The 10488-nt window shown below is 36.0% G+C and overlaps 1 long non-coding RNA gene across 2 annotated transcripts in view; it reads left to right on the plus strand.

The window, feature by feature from the left end:
• Window positions 1-10488, plus strand: part of LOC106880380 (uncharacterized) — a 23574-nt gene that overhangs the window by 7064 nt on the left and 6022 nt on the right. The window contains exons 2-3 of one of the 2 annotated variants that reach the window (XR_008265369.1): window positions 4542-4750; window positions 9340-9474. This is a non-coding gene — a long non-coding RNA (uncharacterized LOC106880380). The remainder of the gene's footprint in view (window positions 1-4541; window positions 4751-9339; window positions 9475-10488) is intronic. The other variant, XR_001410736.2, reaches the window with a different exon arrangement.

A 10488-nucleotide genomic window follows, 5' to 3' on the forward strand; every position in this document is an offset into this window, starting at 1 on the left:
TATCTATCTATCTATCTATCTATCTATCTATCTATCTATCTAGGTATGTACGTATTATCTATATACATACACACACACACACACACACACACACACACACACACATATATATATATATACACACATATATATATTAATATATATATACCCATACACATACATACATACATAAATACATACACACACGCACACACACATACATACATATAAATGTCATTCAAAGCAAGCGCTCATCATGTTTATTCATATTGCTTTCTGTATGTCTTAATTTCGTTTCTTCTTCTTCTTCGTTCCATCCCTCCGTCCCTTCTTCCTTCATTCTTTGTTTTTTTTCTTCCTGTCTCACTTCCTTTCTTTTCTTTTCCTTCTGTTCCATCTCTGTTCTTTTTTCTTTCTTTCTTTCTTTCTTTCTTTCTTTCTAATATCACTTCCCTGTCAAGTGTGCCTCGGTTGAAATTAAAGCCTAAACGCCTGCAATCATTAATCATATGGGGATGCGTCGAAAACTACTCATCACCGACCTTATAGGTTTTTATGACCAGCCGTCTTAGACATTAGTAGTACTTCTTGGTCACTAACGTGACGAAATGATCCCAAATAAACAGTGACTCAAATAAACTAGAACCCACCTTAGGTGTCCGCGTCTTGTTTTTCAATACAAACATATTATTCATTCTAAACACTTCACGACTTGTCAACAAAAAGTGGTTATTTTTTGTTTTTGATTCTTGCACTGTTAGTTAGTTCTGGTGTCATTTTCCCTTCATCTTTTATTTTCAATAATTTTGATTCCTCGTTTGTCTTCCTTATGTTCTGGGTTTAATATACCTAGAACGAAAATATGTCCGTATCAAACATGCGCGTGAACGACGTGTGTATGAGTGTGTGTGTGTGCGTGTGTGCGCGTGTGTACATCTATTTTGTACATCTACTGTCGAACAAATCGACACACCAGTACTTATTCGTTTTAAGTCTGGTATTTATTCTGTTGGGTTCGTTTGCCAAACCTGTCGGTTACGAGGACGTAAACAATCCAACACCGGGTGCCAAATCATGTTGGGACAAACACAAAAACAAGCACATACTCACCCCCCCCCACACACATACACACACACACACGTATGTATGTGTGTATGTATGTATGTATGTATGTATGTATGTATGCGTGTGAGCGTATATGAATGCATGTGTTAGTGAGAGAAAGTGTAGGATATATTCGGGAGTGAATGGTATTGCTCAAGGAAGTACTCAATATATTTATTCCGGATATCCCGACCGCGAGCTTGATGGGCATTGAAAACCTCCGATCTATCTATCTATCTATCTATCTATCTATCTATCTATCTATCTATCTATATATCTATCTAGATATGTATGTATGTATGTATGTATGTATGTATGTATGTATGTATGTATGTATGTGTGTATGTATGTTTGTAAGTATGAATATCTTCCGTTTTAATTATTTGAAACTTCCCACTAAGGAAGCACCAAGTTTCTAACAAACATACAAAGCTGTATGGTTGGAATGTAAATAACAAAAACAAATTCATATGTTATACTATGTATCAGCAAGGAAACTGTAAAGGGGATCATTTAAAAGTCCCTGCTTCTGACCCTGGATTTCGTTATTCAGAGCTGGCACAAACATGATACTATGGCTAAGAAATTCGTTCCACAGCGACTTCATTAGAGGTTCGGCAAGAAAACTATGTCTTTGTTTATGTTTCCTAAGCCGGTGGCTCAACAATTATGTATCGATAACATAACAATAAGAATTGGTATCGATAAGTATTATTGAGAAAACTAACTAAATAAAGAAAATGTATCTTTCGTGGCTATACCTCAGTATTGTCTTACGGCTGAAACAAGAATGAAAGAATATGTGACTGTGTGCATATATATATATATAGGTAGATGGAGTGTTTAGCCTTTCTTATTGTGGCACAAGGTCAGTAATTTTGAGGAGATAGAGAAGACCATTACATCGAACTCAGTGTTCAACTTCTACTTATTTTATCGACTTCGAAATAGTTAGGTGAAAAAGCCGACTTACGGAAAATTGGAACTCAATGTAAAGACGCTAAGCATTTTGTCCGGCGTGCTAACGAATCTACTAACTCGTTGCCTTGTGTTTGTTTAATATATATATATATACATTATATATACATATATATATATATATATATATATATATATATATATATATATATATACGTAATACTAATGGTCTCTTATTATGAAACTAATAGATTTTATACAGGGCTGCAAGAAGTTCTCAGAACAATTGAGGCAAGAGTAAAATATTAGTTATAGAATAAAAATGCTGTGTTAACGACTCAACATATCACACCCCTTCAATGAACATATATAAGAGATACAACATAATCCCTCAAACATAAAGAATAAAAAGATATAAAAATGAATATATATTAATAATAATAATTAAAAACAGAAACAATTCCTATCATAGTAGGTGCCTTAGGTATAATAAAAAAATATTCAGACAAATACATAACAAAAATAGCAGGACTTACAAATATATATAACATACAGAAAATTGCACTACTGGGTACTGCACACATCCTACGCAAAACACTTTCAATACAGTAAACATAAGAGCACCACAGCAAACCACAGCACATACCCAAGGCGCACAGAGCTGCGCTCGGTAGTGAAGTGAAAGCACGTTATAAAAATAAAACTACTGAATAATAATAATAATAATAATAATAATAATAATAATAATAATAATAACAATAATAATAATAATAATAATAGAAAATGTAGACAAATACATATAATTATATAAGTGTGTTTAAATGTTGAGTAGAGTACCGGCACAGTGTAGGCTACCTGTTGCCATCCGTAGTTATGGTACACTTCCGTTGGGTTTACTTCAAGAATTTCGCAGTGGCAGTTAGGGTATTAGTATTAACTTTATCAATGTGCCTGAAGCGACACAGACTCATGGGTCGAAACATATGCTGTACTTAATAAAAGTCTAACACGAAATCTATTCTCCTACTATCAATTAATACCATATATATATATATATATATATATATATATAAATTAAAATAGACTGCAGTGTGCAATGTTTTACCAAAAGGGAAACCTATAATCGTCACTAAATATGACTAAGGTGTTAGAAACATCTACGCTACTAGAAATAAGAGCTAATGTTCGTTGACTATAGTCAATGCACATGATTGCACATATATATATATATATAGACAAGGACTATAATCGTCAGAAAACAACGATCGAGAATTCCCTAAAATACATGTATGTATGTATGTATGTATGTATGTGTACGTATGTTTGTATGTCTCTCACTATCTCTAAGCATATATGTGGTGTGTGTGTGTGTGTGTGTGTGTGTGTGTACTATATTATTCTGCTCATTTTTGTTCACTAAAATGTTTTACATCAGTTATATAAAGTCTGACATCAAATTCCTCCCTGTGTCTTTATTCACTCTAAAATCTTTGAAGAAGTTTAATTACACAGAAACATGTCTAGAATTGTCTCCGTGCCGTTGAAGATCACAATCACTTTTAACTGAAATCCATATCTAATGAGAATTTCTGGGTTGTCTCCCTTAGGTTATGAGTAAGAATTAGTCGTTTAACTAATGTTTGCTCTCATCACAAAATTTAGAATTTTAATTAATTCAGATTATCTGGTCTATTATATCAAGTATGTTAACATCTCTCTTAATATGAATGCTTTGTGCAGCAGCGGTCTGTGGAAATATTTGCCAATCATTTTTTTTTTATTTCTCGGTAAATTTAGTCTCATTGTAAGTTCATTCATAAAAATATGAAACACACATATTCTCTGTCTGTCTGTCTGTCTGTCTCTCTGTCACTGTCTCCCTCTCCCTTCCCCCTCTCACACTGTATCTGTCATCAGACTGCGGCCATGCTGGGGCACCGCATTGAAGAATTTTTAGTCGAATGACTCGACCCCCCAATACTTATTTATTCAATTCTGTTGCCAAACTGCTCAATTACGGGGACATGAACGGATCAACTCCGGTTGTCAAGTATACACATATAAATTGTGTATGTATGTTTGTGATTTTAGAAAACACAGGATATATATGCACACACACACACACACACACACACACACACACACACACACACACATATATATATACACGCGCACATACACACACAGTAATGGCGGCGAGCTGGCAGAACCGTTTAGCACACCGGGCGAAATGCTTAGCGGTATTTCGTCTGCCCGCTACGTTCTGAGTTCAAATTCCGCCGAGGTCGACTTTGCCCTTCATCCTTTCGGGGTCGAATAAATAAGTACCAGTTACGCACTGGGGTCGATATAATCGATTTAATCCGTTTGTCTGTCCTTGTTTGTCCCCTCTGTGTGTAGCCCCTTGTGGGTAGTAAAGAAATAACACACATTAATGTATGTATGTGTGTACGGATATTTGTAAGTATAGTAGACATAAAAACATTTTGACATCTCGGCAGGATAACGTTTACTAATATATGCATATTTTATTTTTATAGGCGTTTCAGAGATACGTCCTTCTGTTAAAATATCAGCTTAAACGCTAACAAATGGCTCAACCATGGCTCTGACAGACGGTTAATTACTAAAAGATAATACTCAGTGAATAAATAATTCGGTTCAGGAATACCTGCTTACCTCAAAATCACTCCTAACTATTTTATTGCTTTTCCTAGTAGAACACTTGTGATGTATTTTCCCTATCGATGTAAGTCATGTTTTTTTCTTTGCAATGTATGAATAGGTTTGTCTCGCTTTCCTTTTATATTCCAGTTGCATAATATTCAGTTCTTCGTGGTGAACAGCTACTTGTAGTAAGATTTCATACCATAAAGTCCTTCTGTTCCAACACCGGCTGATGAAGCGAGTAGTTGTTGAAACATATTGACGACCGGGAAGGTTACTACAAGGTTAAATTAATGCATTTTTTCTTCATGTTAGGTTTACGTACCCTATCTATCTATCTATCTATCTATCTATCTATCTATCTATCTATCTATCTACCTGTCTGTCTGTCTGTAAACACATACATATATATATGCATATATGTATGTACGTGCACACACTCGCACCCGAACACTCATATATACATACATACATACACACGTACGTACATACATACATACATACATACATACATACATACATACATACATATGTATATGTGTGAGGGAGAGAAAGAGAGGGATCTTGAACTAATGTTAATGAATGCAAAATGAGAAACGTGGAAATTAACCAAGGAAATAAATGCGTCCAAACCTTAGAAGAAGGCCGACAGCTTGTAGATTGTATTCATAAATAAGTAATATTAACATCTCTCTTTATCCCTATTAGGATAAAACATTTAAATCGCTTCCATATATCTTGAAAAATTACTTCAATATGTCGGCACGGAAAAGTCCAACTCGGTTTCTCTAAGGATTGAGCTAATACATTAAAGAAACAGAATAAATATATAAATAATTGTTAGACATTTTAATCCGGCTTTCAGCATTTCGTCAGCTAATTATTGTTTCTGACATAGAGATAAATCCTGAAGTTCGAGGTTGGGAAATAGTCAATTATATTGATTCTAGTGTTGGGCTAGCTCTTTATTTTACCCGAAAGCCTAAAGGAAAAATTAACCAAATTCAACGCAACTCCAAGTCATCTGAAAATAAGCAACTGTAAGGGAATGGTATAGAGCAGTCATTCTCAGATTCTCAGCTGGAGTCCATATGGCTCATATGGAGTCCATATGCCTCATATGGGGTCCATATAAGCTTTTGCTATTAAAATCTATCTGCCATAAATTGATTATACTTTTACAATGCACAAAATATTTTAATTTTTTAAATACAATTCCTAATAATATTTGATTATAGAAATATACTCGGAGTTTTTAAACATTGAATGGCTAAGAAGACCAAACCGAGTAAAATAGGAACCAAAGGGGATCCATAGATAAAAAATGGTTGAGAAACACTGGTATAGAAGATTCGACTTATTTCAAAGGCAAACTTAAACAAAGTGGAATTTAATTGTTGATTTCCCTACTCTTGTTTTATTACTCAAAACCATGATTTGTAACACCTCAGTTTCTGATATTTTTCACTATAATTTTTGATATTCCACTTTCTGTTATGCTACACCATAGTTCTGATACTGGAAATTCTACAACTTCACAGTATAGATACCTATACGCCACATTTCTGATACTCTATCTTTTTTCTTCGCACCACAATTTACATTTTCACACACTACACCATCATTTCTCATGCACTTAGCCATTATACTCGTCGTCTTATCTCCCATTACTCCAGCGTCATATTTTTCGATACACTACATGCCGTTACACTGCACATTAATATCAGTCTGTGTTTATTTCACTACATCGTAATTCTTTTCTAGTTTTGAGAAACCTAATTTCTGAAGATTGGTATTTAAGCAATGTGTTACATATCCCAGAACCCCAATAATTACAGGTATAATCCTGAACTTGTAATCTGGATAGAGTAACAGCAGATTTCTCAATAGTTCAGCGTAGGTTTTCCTCTTGTGTCTATGAATGTGTGAATGTATGTATGTGTATGGATGTATGTATATACGTATGTCCATATGTATGTATGTATGTATGTATGTATGTATGTATGTATGTATGTATGTGTGTTTATGTATGTATGTATGTATGTATGCATGTGTGGACAGATGGATGGTTGGATGACCGGATGAATGTATGTATGGTGTATGTCTGTATGTGTGTGCGCGTGTGTTTGTGACTATTTAAAACTTTGCTCCAGATTATACTATACTAGCCTAGTGCTGGTGCATTCCACACTGGCTGTGATTTCCTGAATGTTCCATTGTATTGAGGGGGGGAGGGCAAGTGTATGTCTCCATCTGCTTGTGACAAAACAACATTGCTGGCGTTGTACCTCAATTAGAAACACACACACACACATATGAATGCATGTATGTATGTATGTATGTATGTATGTATGTATGTATGCATGTATGTATGCATGCGTGTGTATGTGTGTGGGTGTTTATGTATGTATGTATGTATGTATGTATGTATGTATGTATTCTTGTTTCTGTCATTAGTTGTGGCCATTCTGTGGAACCGACTTGAAGTCTTTTAGTCGAACAACTCAACCCCTGTTCTTTTCATTATATTAAAACTGGGGCCTATTTTATTGGTCATTTTAGCTGAACCGCTAAGCTATAGGCACGGTCAGCCCGAAGCTATTGCAGAAGATATTTACTTAAGGTGCCTGAACCGTGAACCATGTGGCTTGGAAATAAACTTCTTACCACACAGCCACACATATATATAAATGCGTATGTGTATCGGTTCCATTGTTTTGACAGTTTAACAGGATTCTTACCTTTAAAGATTACGATTTTTAATTTGTAAGTATCCCATTTAAGAAAAATATTAACTTGTAAAACTGAAAGATAGCATATCCCGTTGCTGTAACTCGATCTGGAAAATCTATAGTAATTGTCACCACAGTACATTATTAATGGTGGAGGCGCAATGGCCCAGTGGTTAGGGCAGCGGACTCGCGGTCATAGGATCGCGGTTTCGATTCCCAGACCGGGCATTGTGAGTGTTTATTGAGCGAAAACACCTCAAGCTCCACGAGGCTCCGGCAGGGGATGGTGACGATCCCTGCTGTACTCTTTCACCACAACTTTCTCTCACTCTTACTTCCTGGTTCTGTTGTGCCTGTAATTCAAAGGGTCAGCCTTGTCACACTGTGTCACGCTGACTATCCCCGAGAACTACGTTAAGGGTACACGTGTCTGTGGAGTGCTCAGTCACTTGCACGTTAATTTCACGAGCAGGCTGTTCCGTTGATCGGATCAAATGGAACCCCCAACGTCGTAAGCGACAGAGTGCCAACACACAGATTATTAATGGTAAAATAACTACTTTGCTAATGACCAACAAAAATATAGTAATCCTTTCTGCTGGAAGCACACTGCCTCAAATTTGGTGGGGAGGGGACTAGTCGATTACATCGACCCCAGTACTCAACTGGTACTTAATTTATCGACTCCCAAATGATGAAAGGTAACGTCGACCTCGGCGGAATTCGAACTCAGAACGTAGCGACAGACGAAATACCGTTAAGCATTTCCCCAGGCGTGCTAACGATTCTGCCAGCTCACCGTCTTAACAAGAATATAGTAATGATAGCGAACAGAAGTGGTTATGGCGTTTATACATTTACCAACGCAGTTTATGATGTAACTGGAAGAAGTTCTGGCAAAGAATGAAACTTTAGTCTCAAGTATGTTCCACTAAACTTCTGACTACGTTCAACCACCGTTAAGAGGTTTCTGTGCGTGATCACTCGATCAGATAGAAACAGCTGCCAAAACCTCCATCAAATCAGAACCTACCGTCTTCCTAGAGAACAGATACATTGAACAGTACAGTCGGCTTTTGACTACGTTCAGCCACTGATAAGAGGTATCTCTACGTGCTCGTTCGATCAGTTAGAAATAACAGCCAAACTGCCCTCAAATCAGAACCTACCATCTTCAGAGAGAACAGATACGTTGATCAGTATATTTTCTGACTTAAAAAAAGATGGGATTGTAACGGTTGTAATGTTTTTGATCTACAGTTTACTTGTCTTCCCGATCAAGTTTGAACTGGGGATAAACAACCCCATCACCACCAACACCAAATTGCTCAATTACTGATACTTTCTTTTGACCAGGGTATACTTCATTAAACGTTCCTAGTAATTACTATTGAGTAAACCAAGTTTTATTTTAAGCTGAGGCCATTGCTTTCACTTCTTTAATGCATTTGGAAAAGGTTTGAATATCACAGTCGCCATTTTATTTCTCTGAGGCCAGTGAGTTGTTAGCTACTTCTGAACAGCTAATACGTGTCGTATGAATGTGTTGGATAGATCAATATATTTGATTAATTTGAATATATTTGTAGTTTGTATGTAGAAGCAGGTAAATCAACCTGAGAGGTATTGGTGAACCCGGGGCTATAGTGGAAAACATTTAGCCACGGTGCCGTGTAGAGGTACTGAAATCGAAACCACATTGCTACAAAGCTTGTTAACCACACAGCCATGTTAACCATACAGCTATATTTGTGCCCGTATTTAGCTTTATAATATGCTTTGTATAATTCTAGTTATCTCATAATTGCAATAGAGATATTTGAACGATTCATGAAGTATTTCCACTCAGACATAAGCAACATATTAACACAGTGTAATACCCTCAATTCAATCACTTTAACCAATGTTATTAACAACCTCTTTTTTGTATTTATAACAGGACCAATACAGCAATTGAGAAGAGAACAGTCAAATGTATCAATCCCATGACTAGAATCTCAATGGTTCTTCGCGAAAGTCAAGCAAGATTGGATTAGGATATAAAATGAATAAATGCTACATGGTATTTTATCCGGTATTCTATCATTTTCCTTTTCTATCTGGTTGTTACAGTCTTGTATCTTTTTTTCTTTTTAACCTTTTACTTGTTTCAGTCATTACACTGCGGCCATGCTGGGGCACCGCCTGAAAGAATTTTAGTCCAGTGAATAAACCCCGATACTTTTTTAAGCCTGGTATTTAATCTATCAGTCTCTTTTGCCGAACCATTAAGTTACAGGGACGTAAACATACAAAACACCAGTTGTCAAGTGGGGTACAAACATAAACACACACACACACATACACACATGTATATGTATATGTATATATAGCACGGGCTTCTTTCAGTTTCCGTCTACCAAATCCATTTAGAAGGCTTTGGTCTGTCCGAGGTTATAGTAGAAGACACTCACCTAAGGTGCCACGCAGTGGGACTGAAACCGGAACCATTTGGCTAGGAAGCAAACTTCTGATCACACAGCCATACATACATACATACATACATACATACATACATACATACATACATACATACATGAACACTGCCAGTCTGGTGAAAAGGGGACGTTTTCTCTGTAGTATCTGTAGATGTCTACCAAGAGCTGAACTCAGTCATCAGCAGAGCCACAAAAAGAAAATAATAATAATAATAATAATAAGTATAATTTTGTCTGAGCGCAGAGCTAGGTCAATGTCGGACAGTCCCACGATGGCCTAGCTAACCGAAACTTCGAAGTCATTGTTAGCAACATTCTTGTTTAAGAACAATAAATAAATTTGTACTCTACAAAAGTACAGAGTAACTTATTAGATTAATGTAAAATTGTTTTTATTATAACTGAGCATAAATGTAAACATTGATATATACACACACACACATACATTTATACAATCTCACATGTGCATACATTTACACACGCACACATACATACATACACACGCACAAACACACTTACACACACTCCCTCCTTACACACACATAAACACACATGTATTCGAACAAGTAGAGAAGAGTCGTGACATAAATAAGTTCATAAATTTAAATAAA

The sequence above is a fragment of the Octopus bimaculoides genome, chromosome 13, assembly GCF_001194135.2.
Source record: "Octopus bimaculoides isolate UCB-OBI-ISO-001 chromosome 13, ASM119413v2, whole genome shotgun sequence".
In the NCBI taxonomy this organism is placed as follows: domain Eukaryota; kingdom Metazoa; phylum Mollusca; class Cephalopoda; order Octopoda; family Octopodidae; genus Octopus; species Octopus bimaculoides.